The 10741-nt window shown below is 28.3% G+C and overlaps 1 long non-coding RNA gene across 1 annotated transcript; it reads left to right on the top strand.

The window, feature by feature from the left end:
- The first annotated feature begins 3033 nt into the window (after positions 1-3033).
- On the top strand, positions 3034-5998 carry LOC147801152 (uncharacterized). The gene is made up of 2 exons (XR_015430327.1): positions 3034-3451; positions 5750-5998. It is a non-coding gene; the product is annotated as an uncharacterized LOC147801152 (long non-coding RNA).
- The last annotated feature ends 4743 nt before the right edge of the window (positions 5999-10741 follow it).

The raw sequence follows: 10741 nt of genomic DNA, 5'->3' as shown, positions 1-10741 counted from the left end.
AAATTGTACGAATAATAATGCATAAATTTTTTTCCCAAGTGAAGTAATTTTTATTCCCTTAATATTTATTATTAGCTTGTTATATAACTGTAGATAATATAAAAAATTATAAAAATTACATAAATTAATTTTTTTACACATTAGCCATTCTTTCAGAATGCAATCATTTTGACTGCTTTTGGGCAATATAGGTATATAGGTAAAAGGGCAGTATGGGTGAAAATTAAATAAATTAATTTTTTTACGCATTAGTTACTCCTTCAGAATGCATACTAATACTTTTTCAGAGTGCAATATAGGTAATACTAAGTTTCAGTCTTTCTAGTATTAATTAAAAATGTAGTAAAATTTTTGTGATATAACTTTACAAAAAGGTTTTCATGTCTCCTTTTCAGCCGTGTTACTGAAGACCGTAAACTCTTAAATTACCGGTAGAGGAATATTTAGAGTAAGTATTTTTTATTGTTCTTTGTACTGCGCTGAAAATTTAAGGAGTTACTCGTTTTTTTTTTTTTTTTTTTTCTTTAAATCCTGAAATGTGCCTCAAGAACGATTGCAAAATTCACTTTTTATTTATAGCATGTGAGCAGAATACCTGTTCTTCGTATGGACTGAAAAAAGCAAACAATGAATTAATCAGTGCTTAACCACATTGTGGAATATGCACAAGACAGAAAGACATAACAATTAAAAAAAAAAGCGAAAATTATTTAAATATTTTTATATAGTATTTAATTTAGCCTTAACGCTTGACTTTACATAATTATAATAAGCGAAACACATTTTCAGTTGTTCGTTATGATTAAACAGGGTCATGTTATGCACGAAAAAGATTTGCTAGATTTTTAAGAAACATATTATTTTACATAAAATGGTTTGATTAAAAAATATAACTAAATGTGTTAATTTATATGAATTTATTTTAGAAGAAAAACCCAATTTTTAAGCTGAAATAGTTTATCTACGTAAATATCTAATTTCAGAAAAAAATTTCTATCCTTATAAGTTTTTTTTTTAACATCTAAATTTAATTTGTTAAAATCAATTATATATTGTTTATCTAATCTCTTCTGCCTTGATCTTATTTTCTTAAAAAAAATAGTAATAAACAAATATAATACTATTTGCTCGAATTTTATTCAGATGTTGACAAAAGACAACCTGATGAACCGTCAAATTTTCTAACAGTAATGTAGAAGAATCATTTTTCACTTAAAAAAAAATAATAATAATGGTAAGAAGGGAAGCAGAAAATAAATCAGTTTATTGAATCAAAATATACAGGCAAGTTCATCATAATTCCAAATTCTGGACGTATCAGTTTTATAATAAAGCATTTACTCTGGTTTTTGGAGTGGTTAATAATGGTATAAATATTTTTCTTCCTTGCTTGAATAAAAATTTGAGAAAACAATCATATTTTGCATTATACGTGAAGGGAAACCACGAAAATATCTTTCAGATGGCTTGATTCCATTTAGAAGTTCAGTAATCGCAATGAATTTTTTTTTATAATGAATCATTTTTCAGCATCTTTGAGAGACTTCTTTGTGACTATAACGAGATGTTATTCAAATTTTTGTAGTTTTTAACCGAAAATCAAAGTAACTCGCTATTTTAGTATCGGAATAAAACCATATCTACGTTATAAAAATAATTATGTTTATAAAAATAATTAAGTTATAAATAAATTAAAGTTAAGTTAAAATAATTAAGTTAATTAATTATTTTAATTAATTAATTATAAATTAAGTTAAAATAATTAAGTTGTAAAAATAATTAATTATAATCAAGATTAAATTGAAATTAAAATTATCAAATTTCGCGTTACACGCTATGAAAAACAGACAAAAATGTTTTTCAGACTGCTGTTATTGGTATATAAAATAAAATAATTTGCAATTTAAGTATCGGAGTAAAATTATAGATAAACATTTTTTCATTATTATTATCCTTAATAGATAGGGTACCATCTTTCTGAACAGAACGAAAAGCTCTTCTTATTAACTCAACCCAGAAATCAAAGTGTGAGCTTTTTTATTTTGTGAATGTAATGAAACACCCTTATTATGCTTAATTCAATTCAGTGATCAAAGTAATTAACAATTTAAGTATCAGAATACAATCATATTCATGAAAGTTATAAGAATAATTTATTTTAATGAAGATTAAATTAAAGTAATCAAATTTGTGTTACATGCGAAGGAAAACCACGAAAAAGTCTTTTAAATTGCTTAATAGTAATAGGTTTCCAGCTTAATGTTGATTATCGCAATAAAATTATTTTTTAATAATCAATAATTTTTTTTTTATCATCTTTGATAAATAGTAAATGCTGTGAAATGCTCTAAATTTTTTTTGTACTTTTTGAATTTTTGTAGGCCACCCAGATATCAAAGTTACTTGTAATTTAAATACAGGAATGAAATTATATTTTGAAAGGCTTTTTGAATGAAAATAATTAGAATTTAGATTACGCACAAATGAAAACCATGAAAAAGTTTTAATAACTAACTAACTGAACGCTAACAGGCAATTATGAGACTCTATCTCAGCAATTATTAACATTTTCCAATTTATTGTTCTTCATGAAATTAAATGCTTTGGGCAGCTTAGATTGCTTATAAAACTGTTCTATTTTATTTTAATTATTTTATTTATTTTTTAGTTACTTTTATATTTTTTATATATTTTTAATAAGCACTTAAATTGTTTTTTTAATATTTATTTCAAGTATTTGAATTTCAGAACAATATAAAAATCAATTTTTTAAAATACATAAATTTTTTCATTTAAAATTTACAAATTATAAATCTTTAAAAAAAATGTGTTCAGATTTTTCTGGCACCGAGACAGAATGTTATTATTTATCATAACAATTTATGAAAATCTTAAAAAAAAATAGAGACCAGTGTCAAAGTTCACCCTGACATCTGTTTGGTACAGTGATTGATCTTTCCATCTTTATGTCTTTATTTGAGTATACAGGAGCAAAGGAGGGGATACAAGCCTCTATATTCATTGTCTACGAAGTACTTTGATTGGTTTGAATAAATTATCAAACTGAGCATGCGCGTTATTAAAATTGCGCCAAACAAAAATGCTAAAAGCGCCATTCTAGCAAACCTGACAAAACGATTAAGCGATACCGATGAAAACGATGATGTAATCGACCAATCAAATGCCTCTATTTATTAAAAAGGCGGTCAGCCAAGCAACAGCCTAATGGTTAATCCGGCCTTGGGTATTTATGAGGTATAAAAAAATCAACCTTATTTCAACTAACGAGAGTGAGGTATTTATTGAGGTGTATGAAGTCATTTTATTTATACCTAAGCTTGTTTTAAGGTTGTTTAAAATACACTTCATATTAACTAGCTCGATTCCCAGACTTCCGTGCGAGCCGGCAAATGGCGTGTGTGTTGACAATCGAAAGTGTATTCGAAATTCGGTAAGTGTGCTTGACATTTATTAATTTGGTATTATCACTTTTAATCAAATATGCTTCGATTTTCAAACTTATATTTTATTATTTTTGTTTTAAAGATGCCTCCTGATCTTAAATAGTTTAAGTTGGAGGTTGGAGGATATTCTTAGAAGCTATTAGTGTTGGCTTAGCAATAAGAGAGAACAATCGAAATATCGCTGTTTAGGGTAACGTTACTTGTGAATCGTTACAGCAGGTTATGCACAGTATATTTTATTGTTTGTAATTTATTCAAATATAACTATTCCTTTATTTTGCTTAAATGTATATGTTTCAACGTTGCAGTATGCAAGTGCAAGCTGATTAGTTGAGTAAAATGTTCATAATTTCTCTTATAAATAAATCATTGAAAATTGAAATATCTTTAAAATAGAAATTTTGCTTTGAAATTCTACTACAGTTCTATGCTTATCGTTTGCTCGGATATCTGTTGCAAAGTTTATATTGTTGTTTATGAGTCAAAATATGTATAATAACACTGCATTTTAAATCTGATTTTTTTTTTAAATCTGATTAACGTGCAATTTTTTTCTCTCTCTCTCTCTCTCTCTCTCTCTATATATATATATATATATATATATATATATATATATATATATATATATACAGAGCTTATCCACTGTTCCCTGATATTGCTGAGATGACCTAGGCTGTAAATAGCACATGTGCAGCAGCGGTGAATTCATACCATAAAGAAAAAGTAATCTCTCCTAATAAACTACAGCATTTATTCAATTGTTGATAACAATAGTTTGTTAGATATTTGATAATTGAAAACTAGTAACTGTACTAGCTCACTTTTATATGTTTGATCACACTGCTATTTTCACTACGTGTTATTTTTTCTCAATTTACCCACGTTAATTATTTACTAAGCAGATTGTTATTACTTATTAAAATATTGAATAGAATTAAATTTAACCCGATTTCAAGTTTATATGACAATTTGTTTCAAGGTTATGAGCATTTTTATGCAGCTGTTTATAGTTCACTACTTCAAAAATTAGCGACTTTCGAAAATCTTAAATGTTTTAGAAATAAGCCAGTATAGTTTCTTATGCAATTTTAATGCTGAATTGAATAAAATCAATTGCAAATAAAGACATTTATTGTTAAAAGTAATATGCAATTTTTTTAATTTCTTCTTATGGGATGTGTTTTTATATTTAAACAAATGTTTGTAACAACTAGCTATTAGTTTTATGCTGCTTGGTACTATAAATTATATAGGAGATATTGTACTCAACTTATTTTAAAAGTATTATTTCAAATCATTCTCTATTAGACATTTTCCTCACATAAAATTTCTCACAACTTTAAAATAAATGCTCCTTATCAACTTGTAATTTGTTCTATTCGATTGAGTGTAAAAAAAGAATAAAAATTGGTACATAACTTTAAAATTTAATTTATTAGACGATTGTTGATTCTTGATTACATTTATTAAAAAATATTAAAATAACTATTTTTTAAGAAACTCTTATGTGATTGACAATAACGGAAGTCCTTTTCAGAATCAGCGTCTAAAATTTATAAAAAAGCTATTAGTTTCATAAAGTCTGACAAAAAGTTTAAAAATATATAGAATAGGTTTATTGAGTTTAAAGATATGTAAGAAAAGAAAGAAAGAAAATATAATTATCAAACTTACAAGTACCATAATGATACCAAATGTATAGAAAAATACAAAGTGTTAAAATTGCATATTAAGATTGGAATTATATCTTTGAATTTCTGTAAATGTTGTTAATGGTAGTACTGACTTCAGTGTACTTTATTTTGTGGCTGTGGTACCTGTCATGCTTTTTAGCTATGAAGATTGAATAGAAATGGCAGAAGAGTACTACTATTTATTTGAAAAAGAAAATTAACTTCATCCAGTTAATTTAAATCATAAAAAAAATAATTTCTAATATTTTAATAGTTTAAAACCTGCCACTATTATTGCAAATATGACTTACTTACTAATTCATTTTCTTTTTCTCTTAGGTTCCAATAATTACAAGTTTCAACAGGTAGACAGAAACAGTATTTAAAATAATTTTGTTGATTTGTAAAAGAATTAAATTTTAGTTTTAAATAAAAGTATTTGAATTTCAGCTTTCTGATTATTTAAATTTGTAGTTTTATAGCTTAAGAAATTCAAGCACATTGGACAACTATTTTCTAAAAATATGAGTTCCCATAAGTAGTTTTTACTAATTGTAGAATTTGGATAAGTGTTATTTTAAGATGATTTAATTCAATCTATTAAAATTGTAGCGACTAGTATCAACCACCATCAACAGATGGCGATACCAAGGAGTTTGACGTCATTCCTTTTCCTCACCTCTACCAGGGGGGACGCCACTCTTCATTCCTGCTCGAGCACCTGATAATGGCGGATCTCAACGATCAGCTCTGACGCTAGAGACTATCGCTATTTCCTTCGCGTCATTTCTGAAGCTGTATTACAATTATGTTTAACTACACTGTAGTTACTTATATTCATTAAATCTGTTATATGTTTAATATCATCGTTTGAATGGACTATCATTCTCCAGCATAAATCAACACACGCGCTAAAAAATTACCGAAGAATTATGCATTTAAAACCTTCTTTTATAACTTAACAAAAGAAGCAATTACTGCCGAAGGTTTAATATTAAAAACTTCAGATTGATAAATGAAGATCTCTACTGGTGAAAAAATGTAATGACATACATTATTCTTCATATAATATAGATAATATCTTTATATATATATACAGGGCCGGATTTACGTATAAGCTAAATAAGCTGTAGCTTGGGGCCCCGAGATGACAAGGGCCCCCAGATCCTACTTTCCCCCCTCTTTTTTTAAAGTTTTATTCGGAGCTGGGGCCCTCAGAAGCCCAAAATGCATTTTTTTTCTTTTTTACATTGTCGGACATAATAAATATAAATAAATGATTGAATAAAACAAAGAACTTCGTTGTCATTAGTAGGGAATACATCATCTTTCAAGCAATTTGAGTATTAATAAATTATTTATAAATAAACGAGTTTTTAGTTTAAAAGGTATAAAAGTTTTTTTTTTGCCCCATCATTCGATCATCAGACTATTTAATATCTGTTTCTAAGGATCAAAATTCCCTTTTATTTTACTTTAAAATTATACAAATGATATATTTAATGCTTTCATGTGATATGCAGCAGTTTTAAATAGCACTTTAAAATATCTAAAAAAAGGACAGAAATTGTCAGTTCAAAAAAAAAATATTAACTAATACTTTTGAATAAGAATTTAAATAACTACACACGTTTGTTTTGCTATCCCATTCTATATAGCATTATTTAGAGTAGACAGTTGCGTATGGGTGTGATGATGACGTAATAAAGGAGGCATACAAAAAAAGCAAATTGCATTTCAGTTAAAATCCTCAATATTATATTTTTAAACTCCTCGAAAATGTAGTAAAAGAGGTATACAAATTAACTGTCGCAAACAAATGAATATTAAGTAAGAATGAAACAAAAATGATATCGAAATATGCTGAATCACTAATGAGACCGGGATGAAAGACATCGAAACCTATTTGATTGAATAGTATAACTAGAAGGTGTTTCTAAAATTCTGAAATCTATCAGGCTTTAATTTTTTTTTCTGTCACAAACTTTATCAGTAATTAAAAATAATAAATTTCTTAGATTTCAATATTGGTTCAGTTTTTTCGTTGATTAAATGTTAAACATTAACAGATATTTGTCTTTTAAAACATTTCATTCTATAATAAGATAATAATTCTGCAATTGTAATTATCTGAAACTAATTGCTAATTGATATAAATTGATGCATATTGATTGAGCTTTAGTGTGTTCCATTGATATGTTGAATGCTCGTTTTGGCTGGATGCCCGGGACTGTTGCTCTTTCACATCCTAGCCACTATACACCATCAAGAGCAGAGCTGATACTTTAAACCAATATGACATTTATTCTCTCTGATATTTAATAGACCCTTTAATAAATCTTTAAAAATATAAACCAAAAATTTACATAAATAATGACAATTTTTTTTCTTGCTCAAAAATTTAACAAATGTACTTAAAATAATTAAAAAGAAAGCAAAAATAATGAAGAATTATTTTCAACGTAAACATCAATTAAATAATATCAGCTTGCGAAATGTTCCTTTCATTTTTACAAACAGTATTAATATAATGACCCTCACCTGCTCCAGGGACTAATGGATTAGGTTCAAAATGACAAGGCTACGGAGTTGAATATTAGTAGTCGTAAACTCGAAATTGGGTCGACTGTTCAACGACGATTATAAAATAAACTAATAAATTTGGCCGGGATAGCCTGGTTGATAGGGCGTTGGACTCGTGTTCGTGAGAGTTTGAATCCAGCCGACAGAAGAATACCCATGTATAAAATGGTGACTGGTGCATGTTAAATCTGTCGGGGTCACAAAGTCCTCCAAGATCTCATAACAAATAAATACCTCTGGGTACTAATCTAGCAGTTCCCTTGTCTTCTGGATTGGGTTCAAAATTACAAGGCTACGGAGTTAAACATTGGTAGCCGTAAATTCAAAATTGAGTTGGTTGTTTAACGGCGGTAATTAAAAAAAATAAAACTAATAATCAAATTGTATTTTCTTGTTTTCTTTCTAACTCTTTGCATATTTTCTACGCGCATTCAAAATTTCATGTTTCTAAGTCTCACAGATTTTGTAACGTAAAGAAAAAACAATTGAGAAAACAATTCGCAAAAAAATCATTGAAAATTGCAAATAAAATATATTCAAAATGAATCTAAAAAAAAAAAAAACTCTGTTAAATATATAGCGGCCCAGCACGCCAAATTTTTACTCTGTGCTTAAAATGTGTTTTTTTTTTGTAACTTTTTCCCCTCGTTAAAAAAATTTGTGCAATAAAAGAAAGGTTCTACATAATAGTCTCATCACAATTAATATATTTAGCAATAAAGTAATACTATCAAATTTTTTAATAATAAAATGTTAATACTCAACAATAAAAAAATAATGACAGTTTACTTTAGGTGTATAGAAATGGAATTGAACTTATAAGGGCCCCATCATTTTCAGTAGCTTAGGGCCACACCAAGCTTAAATCCGGCCCTGTATATATATTATATTTTTTATATAGTGAGGTTAAAATTAATCAGCTAGGTGAACACCTTACATTCGTAAGTACTGAAAAAACAGCTATAGTTTGAGCTACATAAGCCTGAAGTGTAAAATGTCGCATCTTTGGTTGATAAATTAATACTTCTGAAAATACAAAAATATATACTTCAGGTTACGAAATAATAGCTTAAGGTAGAACATGGAACACATAACGTTAATAAAAAAATAACCTTTCCAAGTGTTGAAAATACACTTCAGGTTGATTTATAACAACCAGAAGTGTAAAACGACGCCCCACAGGTTGATAAATATATACCTCTACAAACATAAAATTATATACCTGAGGTTGAAAAATAATTACCTGAGGTAGAACAAAATACACCCGAGGTTGATTTATAACAACCAGAAGTGTAAAACGACGCACCATTGATTGATAAATATATACCTCTACAAGCATAAAATTATATACCTGAGGTTGAAAAATAATCACCTAAAGTAGAAAAAAATACACCTGAGGTTGATTTATAACAACCAGAAGTGTTAAACGACGCACCACAGGTTGATAAATATATACCTCTACAAGCATAGAATTATATACCTGAGGTTGAAAAATAATTTCCTGAGGTAGAACAAAATACACCTGAGGTTGATTTATAACAACCTGAAGTGTAAAATGACACACCTTAGGTTGTTGAAAAAATACTTCCACAAGTGTAAAAAAATATACTTCAGGCTGATAAGTAGACAGCGGATTATATGCACTAAAAAACGGACAAAATATGCATGCAAATATGCACTAAAAAACTTGAATATATGCTCTCAAAACTAGAAATATGCATTTAAAATAGAAATTAAAAGTTCAACTTATTTAAATACTTCTACCAACAAGTTTTCCAACAAACACAGCTAAAACATTTTTTTGCTAAAAGGAAGAAAATCAAAATATTTCTTACTTGAATCTACACATTTCTGAAGAAAAAGCCTAAAACTGAAGTATGATAAATGAGAGAAGAAAAATCATCGCATTTTCGGGAAAGATTTTATTCAACTGAATAATTTTTGTTGCAATACACAACTAAGTGTTTTTCCAAATTTTCAAGGGTGAATTGATGTCGTCGGTCATTTGAGATCATTTTGAAAGTAGAAAATGACCTCTCCACGTCAACCGATGTTATTGGACAAAACTTGTACAATTCCAGTGCTATTCTGTGCTTGTACAAAAATTTCCAGTGCTGCTGCAGATTTGACCATATACGGAGCGGCATCACTGACAAAAATCAAAACATCTTCAGAACCATCTCTATCAGGCCATAATAATCTGATAGAATCATTGACAACCATGCTATGGTTGAATGATTGACTTTTTCAAGGGCTTTGCTTGCTAGAAGATGTGGTCGAGTAGGAATATTATCCATTTTTCCACCAATAAAATGAGCAATATAGCGACCGCACTTATCTGTCGTCTCATCGACTTCAATCCATATAGGGCCATCTCCAATATCTCGTCGAATATCATCCAGTTCTTCGTTATATATCGGTTGAAGGTAGTTCTTTCTTAAAGTCGATTAATCGGGAATGATCTAATTGGTACAATATTTTTTTAAAAACTGTCTTAAGTTTGGATTATTTAACTTTTTTAAAGGAATAATGCTGCTTACTAAGGCTTTGCATAAATCACTAGAAAAATCACTTTCCTTTTTAGCTGCTTGAACAGGAATAGTTAATAAACTTTGAACAAATCTTTTTGTATTCTGCTTTTTCTTCACGGATTGAGCATTAGTCTTTATATGTTGATCGATTTGGTACTTTTTTTCACAGGAAATGTGTTTTTGACAAATCACACAAAATACTATTTCCCCATCGGTCGTAAAGTCCTTCCCATAGTCCGAAATCCATGTCTTCATTAAATTTCATTTAGTCGACTTAATTTTTGGCATATTATAAAATTCAGCAGTCAAAAATCACGTTCGAAGCTTCACTAACTACGTATTCAACTGATGGATGTCGAAACTGTCTATCTATCGGATGGACTATCGAAATATGTTAGAATAGCAGCTCTCTCCGAAAATGTATTCACTCCACCTTTTAACTAATCAATCACAGGAAAGGGAGGTCATTTTCTACCTACCACAGAAGCCT

The sequence above is a fragment of the Parasteatoda tepidariorum genome, chromosome 11, assembly GCF_982258835.1.
Source record: "Parasteatoda tepidariorum strain Cologne lab strain chromosome 11, Ptep-v5.0, whole genome shotgun sequence".
In the NCBI taxonomy this organism is placed as follows: domain Eukaryota; kingdom Metazoa; phylum Arthropoda; class Arachnida; order Araneae; family Theridiidae; genus Parasteatoda; species Parasteatoda tepidariorum.
This window is presented reverse-complemented; position numbering and strand designations above follow the sequence as displayed.